This window comes from Triticum aestivum, chromosome 5A (genome assembly GCF_018294505.1).
Source record: "Triticum aestivum cultivar Chinese Spring chromosome 5A, IWGSC CS RefSeq v2.1, whole genome shotgun sequence".
Lineage (NCBI taxonomy): Eukaryota > Viridiplantae > Streptophyta > Magnoliopsida > Poales > Poaceae > Triticum > Triticum aestivum.
This window is the reverse complement of record NC_057806.1, coordinates 343,268,095-343,276,246: the sequence shown is the minus strand read 5'-3', so window position 1 is coordinate 343,276,246 and position 8,152 is coordinate 343,268,095.

The following is an 8,152-nucleotide window of genomic DNA, read 5'->3' as shown; positions in this document are numbered from 1 at the left end:
GGAAGCCTGCTAACCATACCCACAGAGACTGTTGGGTTTTCAAACAATCCGGCAGACTCAATGCCGAACACAAGGGGCTCGACACACCAAGCGAAGACGAGGACGAACCCCAAAAGCAGAGCACCAGGAAACAAAAGAACTTCCCACAAGAAGTAAAAATAGTGAACTCACTTCACATAACAAAACGTGCGGCGCCCGTAAAGGTACGCACCACACGGCCCATCCCCAGAGGGTCCTGCCACTGGTTGTCAAAACCGATCATCTTCGATCAGCTAGATTATTCTAGAAATATCAAGAATGTAGGCTGGACTGCCTTGATACTCGATCCAATAATTGGCGGACTCCAGTTTTCAAATGTCCTTATGGACGGCGGCAGTGGACTAAACCTGATATATCAGGATACAATCCAGCACATGGGGATAAACCCAGCAAGAATCCGCCGCAGCAAAACCTCCTTTCAAGGGGTAATACCTGGTCCGGACACCCATTGTATGGGTTTCCTCCGGCTCGAAGTCATATTCGGTCTGCCGATAACCTCAGCCGCGAAAAGCTGACCTTCCATATCGTCCCGTTCTCAAGTCGCTATCAAGCACTACTAGGACGCGAAGCTTTCGCTCGCTTTAACGCAATACCGCATTATGCATCTCTTACGCTTAAGATGCCCGGTCCACGAGGCATCATCTCTTTGAAGGGGAAGCACTAAAGTGCGCCTCCCCAAGCGGAGGACTGTGCAGCCGCTTTGACAGCCCCACAGCAAAATGGCCTCACCGGCCAGAAAACTTCGAAATAGGTCATTCAAGACCACGAACGCGGATAGACGAGTTCGGTGCAAAATCATCATTGATGCAGGCCTAGTGGCCATATACCCCCGCACTAGGGGCTCCACGCATATACAATAAGAGACAATAAAGCTCAATCTTATATATTTTTACTTATTTTCAACTTTTTCGGCACGACCCGTTTTCAACTCAGTTCCTCTCTTTTACAGATGAACGTCGTGCGGCGCCCGTCCAGGATACGGCACAACGGAGACACAGGCGCAGACGTGCAATAGGGACCCGTCCTAAAGGATTCTTTTTAGATTAAGACCCTGCGTAAACCTTTTTTACTGTCTCTCATTGCTACACATCCCCTAGTTTTTTCTGATATAACCAAGGAGGAGGCTGGCGTCTTAGCATGTGGCCACGTCAGAATTTTTGCACGTACCTGAACACTAGGGGCTTTTTTAATAAAGAGTGTTGTTTCGCCCGCACCCATAAAGACCGAACACCTTAGGGAGTGTTCGGCGTCGCGAGTTTTGGCATTATATGCATCAGCTCCGAATCATGTCTGTGGTCAAATGTTGGGTTGCCCGGCTCCTGAGTTCGGCTACCTTACATTCCGCTCTATCGGCTAAGGTAGCACTAGGAGAACTACTGCGATTGTGCCCCGGTTCGGCCGGGCGAGCACCTCAGTAGAGAAAGCCGAAAACTGACTGTCATGATGCAGCGTGAGACCGGTCAGCCACTCGATGACCTATCGGAATCTACCGGATTCATCCGCTTTAACGAAGGGCCACTTCCCGGTCAGGCACATACGCGCCCCGAACTCGGGCGAGCGCAGTCGCCACCAAGGGGCTACCTAAATAGTCTCACGGTCAAGCTCCTATGGCTAAGTGAAAGTGTTAAAGCATTATAGTCCGGTTGCCTGGCCCGCTGCGCTATCACCTCCTTTGTAGGACCAAGACGTTGGGTTAAGTGTGAAAATGCGTCTTCTGCGAGCACCCCCGCACTATGTGCGTGGGGGCTGAAGCCAACGACTGCCATCTTTCAGATTTTGTATATATATATCTTAAAACTGCCGCATAGGAGGTGTTCCCAATACTTGAAGGCACAAGTATAAAAAGGCCACTACAGTTTATCAAAATATTACTTTATAATTACATATGCTATCATAACATAGCAGCTTTCGAGCACTACATCTCTATTACATGAGCGCCTTTAAGGACTTCCTAAAAATAGTGCTCGGAGGGTACTCGGCTTTTGTCCGAATCTCGGGACGCAACAATGGTGGTCTCCATCTCTGCCCAGTATGTCTTGACACGGGCAAGAACCATCCTTGCGCCCTCTATGCATGCTGACCTCTTCATTGCATTAATACGCGACACCGCATCAAGGAATTGCTGCACCAAGCTGAAATAACTCTTCGGCTCCGATCTCCCCGGCCACAGATGACCCATGACGTACTTCATGGAGAGTCCGAACAACCTATTCAGTTCGGCCCATTGAGCCAAACGATCGTCCACTGCCAGCGGACGCTCTGGATTGTGAAACTGCGACCAGAAAAGCTTTTCCACTTCGCGATCTTTCTGATCTCGAAAGTGTTCGGTCGCATCAGCAGCACTCGGTGCCAAATCCAGATAGGTATCCTCCACACTCCACATCCGGTCCAACGGAGCAAACTTCGGATCGCAAAATTTCTTTCGCAGCATAAAGGGCTTTCCAGCCGCAATCTGTTCGGCCTGACGCAGCTCCTCCTTCGCAGCTCTCATCGCAGAGCGCGCGTCCTTGGCATTGGCAACGGCCTTCTCTAAGTCCGTCTGTTTCGCCCGGTCTTCTTTCTCAAGAAGTCTGCAACGGTCTGCAGCACTCTTTAACTTTTCGGCCATCTCTTCCTTGCTTCGGCAATGAGCAGCCTGTTCGGCTCTCAGCTCTTCAAGGGCTTTCTTGGCAGCCGCATCACTTTCTCTCGCTTGTTCTTTAGCTCGGGCAAGTTCTGCCCTAAGACTCTCCACGGCGGCCACACCATCTGTGTCAAGCACACGCATCGTAAGACACTGGCATAAAACTCTTCTTACCTGATGCCGCCCGAGGAATTACATACCTTGAGCCTCATCAAGCCGCTTGTTGACAAGCGCGATGTCGGCATCTGCCACGACCAGTTGCCGCTTTAGTTCGGCAAAATTATCAGTTCGGCTCAATTCCGGACACCCTGCCGCCTACATTCAAAGGCGACATCTTAGACCTGGGATTATGATCCTCCGCGTGCCGTCATTTCTTGACGACGCGCAGAGTCTCAGGGGCTACTATCTACACATGGCGCATCTTATTCATGCGCAACTGACAAAAGTGTACATTATCTAATATACCTCAAAACCCGCCAGTAAACTTTTGACGGCCTCATGCAATCCGCTCTCTGCGGATGAGATCCCCCGAAGACGAGCTCTGCTGAGAAGGGCTGAGGTCCGAGGTACAAGGTAAAAATTCGGTTAATCTTCTCAGATCTAAATCAAGGATTTCCCCCATCCCTCAAAAGGAAAATCTTTCTCTACTTACGGCTCGCTGGAGGGCTGATCCCCTTGAGGGCGTAGTCCGGCCAAGGAACTCCCCGGCGTCGGACCCTCTGACGAGGATTTTCCCCCCGCTTCGAGGCCATAGTTTCCGGGTCGTCAGAGGCGGCTCTCTTCTTCCCCTTAGGAGAGGAATTGTTGGTTCCTCCCTTCGGAGCAGCCTCCTTCGAGGAGGCCATAGTTTCCTTGTCCTCCCCCTTGCTTCCCTCCAAAGGCGTTATCTCCAGCATCCTGACCAGCACGGGGTCTGGCCTGGTTTCGAGAAGGGGAGCCGGACACCTGATCCGCTTTGCCTTCGCTATCCACTCCTGCTTAAAAGGACGGCTCTTTTAGGGGCAAGTTTATGACAATTATACGGATAGAAGGTCCGGGCACAAGGTTGCTTACTTAAGTATCCGGGCGATTGCAGCTTAGGCCTGCGTCCTCGGTTAAATCCGGACACATCTCTCATGATCCGAAGAACAGTTTATACATCTCTGCGGGCGTTGCGCCCATGAAATTCTGGAGAGCTCGCGGTCCCTCTGGATTAAACTCCCACAGGCGAAGGGAGCAACATTTGCCGGGCAATACTCGGCGAATCAGCATGACCTACGTCACCTTGACTAGGCTGAGGTCTCCTTCCAAGAGATCCTTAATGCGGCCCTATAACAAGGGCACGTCTTTGGGCAAACCCCAATCTAACCCTCCGTTGACCCATGACGCTAGCCGTGGTGGGGGACCCGAGCGAAAGGCAGGAGGCGCCACCCACTTGGTGCTCTGGGGAGCGGTGATATAAAACCACTCTCATTGCCACAAGCCTAGCTCCTCTTGAAAAGAGCCCTCGGGCCATGGAGCATCAGCATTTTTGCTTATAACAGAGACTCCGCACTATGCATGCCGTCCCTTGATCATCTTCGGCTCCACTTTGAAGGTCTTGACCCATAATCCGAAGTGAGGGGTAACACGGAGGAACGCTTCACATACAACGATAAATGAGGAAATATGGAGGATGGACTACGGAGCTAAGTCGTGAAATTCCAGCCCATAATAAAATAGCAGTCCCCTCACGAAGGGATCCATCGGGAAGCCTAACCCCCGAAGGAAGTGAGACACGAACACTACGCTCTCACCGGGCTGGGGACTGGGGATAACCTGCCTTTGAGCAGGCAACCTGTGCGAAATTTCGGCGGTCAAGAACTTAGCCTCTCTCAACTTTAGCACGTCCTCCTCCATCCATCGGCCTTGAAGGTCGGAACCGGACATTGTCGAAGGTCTGAGTCGCCCGGAATCTGGAGCCTAGGGTGTTGGAACTCGAGGCGACGGGCGAACTCGTTTTGGGATTAGAGAAAAGGAGTAAGGCCCTGGTCTCTTTATAAGAGGGTGAATACGAGGAGCCCTCCCCGTAACCGTTTGGGACTCGCCTTTAATCGAGAAAACATGCTAACGGGCACGATTGGGTTACCCACGTCTGTATTGATGAGAATCCCGTGAAAGGGGGGCACACGATCTCTGCTTTGACAAGACGTGCCAAGGAAACTGCCTCGCAAAACACACTGAGGTGGAAAAGTGAAATTGATTCAAGTAAAGGACTTGGCTGTAGTGTGTTGATGCACTGTGGAATACGTCAGTAGATTTGATTTGGATTAATATTATTCTCTCTATGGCAATATGTGGAAGCTTATTTTGCAGAGCCAGACACTACTCTTGGTGTTTACAATCTTCTATGAAGGACTTGGAGGAGGAACCCGCCTTGCAATGCCGAAGACAATTTGCACGCCGGACTCATCGTCATTGAAGCCTGGTTCAGGGGCTACTGAGGGAGTCCTGGATTAGGGGGTATTCGGGTAGCCGGACTATACCTTCAGCCGGACTCCTGGATTATGAAGATACAAGATTGAAGACTTCGTCCCGTGTCCGGATAGGACTTTCCTTGGCGTGGAAGGCAAGCTTGGCGATGCGGATATTCAAGATCTCCTACCATTGTAACCGACTCTATGTAACCCTAACCCTATTTGGTGTCTATATAAACCGGAGGGTTGTAGTCCGTAGACAATCAACTCCATATACAACAATCATACCATAGGCTAGCTTCTAGGGTTTAGCCTCCTTGATCTCGTGGTAGATCTACTCTTGTACTACCCATATCATCAATATTAATCAAGCAGGACGTAGGGTTTTACCTCCATCAAGAGGGCCTGAACCTGGGTAAAACATCGTGCTCCCTGCCTCCTGTTACCATCCGGCCTAGACGCACAGTTCGGGACCCACTACCCGAGATCCACCGGTTTTGACACCGACACGAAGGCTTTCCTCATCCTCGGAGAGCGGATGATAACTACCGTCCTCCGAGTCATTGGGCCTGGCCTGTTCGTCGGGGCTGGCTTGCCCGTTTTCTTGCTCCTCCTGTTCGGATGTTACCTCAGCAAGGTCTTCATTGTTTTCGGCGTTGTCCGGAGTATTATTTTCTCTGATGCCAGCATTGCTGTCTTTTGAACGACGTGACTTAGAGCGGCGCTGAGGACACCGGCGCTTTTGCTGTGTCTCAGGAGGTTTATTGTCGACTGGATTTTCTTTGTCGTCGTCATTGGTTATTTTGAGTGTCTCCACCATGTACACATCGTACGAAGAAGTGGTCGTCCAGCGTCTAGTAAATGGTGGATTTTGGTTTTGCTCCTCATCAGCATCGTCGTCCATACCGTCGATGTTTTCGGAGCCGTAATCGAGCGTGTCGGTTAAATCCTCGATCGTGGCTATGAAGTGGGTGGCGGGTAGGGAGCAAAATTCCCTGTCATCAGCTTCTAGTTCGAACCGGATATAGTTCGGTTGTGAATCCCCCGGTAAGGATAGATTTTTTAATGAATTCAGCACATCGCCCAAGGGTGAGTGTCGGAAGATGTCCGCAGCGCTGAATTCGGCGATCGATAACCGACCATGCTCGAGATGCGTGGATGCACATAGTTCGAAACTTTTAACCGGAAACGAGCCCGAGGTTCCGGTGACACTGGCATTACCAGAGGTTAGGTTTGTGTGCGGCTCCAACGCCGTGGAGTCTGCGGCTTCCATGGCAGGGTTAAGCTTCCTGTCCTCGAATGGCGCGACCTGCTCTGGATCTAAGGCCAGAGCGGTTGTAGGTGCAATTTCCTGGGTATGGCCCGATGAAAGATCTAAGTCATGTTCATCGAGGTGACGGGGAGCGATTGCCGTGGTATCGAATCCGTCAAAGATCAAGTCTCCGCGGATATCCATGACGTAGTTCAAGCTCCCGAATCTGACCTGACGACCAGGGGTGTATCTGTCGATCTGCTCCAGATGGCCAAGCGAGTTGGCCCGCAGTGCGAAGCCGCCGAACACGAAGATCTGTCCGGGGAGGAAGACCTCCCCTTGGACAGCATCATTGCGGATGATTGAAGGATCCATCAAACCTTTTGAGGATGACACAGTGGAACTCTCAATGAAAGCACCAATGCCGGTGTCAAAACCGGCGGATCTCAGGTAGGGGGTCCCGAACTGTGCGTCTAAGGTCGATGGTAACAGGAGACAGGGGACACGATGTTTACCCAGGTTCGGGCCCTCTGTGTGGAGGTAATACCCTACTTCCTGCTTGATTGATCTTGATGAATATGAGTATTACAAGAGTTGATCTACCACGAGATCGAGATGGCTAAACCCTAAAAGCCTAGCCTGTATGACTATGGTAATGATTGTCCCCTCTCCGGACTAAGTCCTCCGGTTTATATAGACACCGGGAGGATCTAGAGTTACACAAGGTTGGTTACAAAGAAATGAATCTACTTATTTGATCGCCAAGCTTGCCTTCCACGCCAAGGAGAGTCTCGTCCAGACACGGGTGCAGTCTTCGGTCTTCATATCTTCATAGCCCATCAGTCCGACCCATGGCTAATAGGCCGTACGCCCGAGGACCCCTTAGTCCAGGACTCCCTCAAGGGTGGCCTCCACAAATCTGGAGGCGGAGGCATCCAAGAAGGGGAAGGTCTCCCTCACGGATAGCTCTGCATGGGACGTCGACGGCAGCCTAGAGCGGTGCCCCCGAGATAAGCCCCTGGCCAAATCGTGAATATTCAAAGACCCTGATGCATTCATATATCAGCCTCTTTACTTCATAATTTTGTAACATCCCAAATTTGCAATTTGGAATGTTATACACTAGATCATCATGCATATCATATTTTCATGCATTTTGGTTGATCCTAGAAATTTCACGCAACTCAAGGACCCACGGAGAGAGTTGGAGATTTCGTTATTTTCATATTTGAGTTCTCTCAAATTTTGGAAAGGAGGATCATTTGATTTATTTATTTCATCTTCAATTATTTTTCCAATATCAAAAAAATGAGAGAGGGAATAATATGACTTTCCCAAAGTTAGGAAAAATGAAGATCCAATGAATAAATCAAATTTTGGTTTTGCCGGAGTTTTGTTTGCTTTTATTTGGATAGGGAAAAATGCGCGTTTTCAAAATTGCATTTTAGGCCCGGAGAAAAGTTCATTTTGTTCGACTCATTTTAGGAGTCAGGGAAAATTTACTTTAGATTTTTCGGAGTTCGTTTAGATAGTTTTCTTTTGTTTTTCTGCGCGTGAAACCGATTTAAAAAAAAAGAGGAGCAGCTCCCGCGCGCCAGGCCAGCCGGGCCAAGGCCCAGCCAGCCGCCACCGCCCCCAGCCCCTCGCGCGAAGCCGAGTCCCAGCGGGACTCTAGGCCGCCGGCCCCCCCTTTTGCCCCTTGGCCAAGTCACACCCCCCTCCTAGTATATATATTCACCCCCCCTCTCTTTTCCTCCACCACCCAAGCCCGCCGCCGCCGCCTTAAGCCCGCCGCCGCCGCCT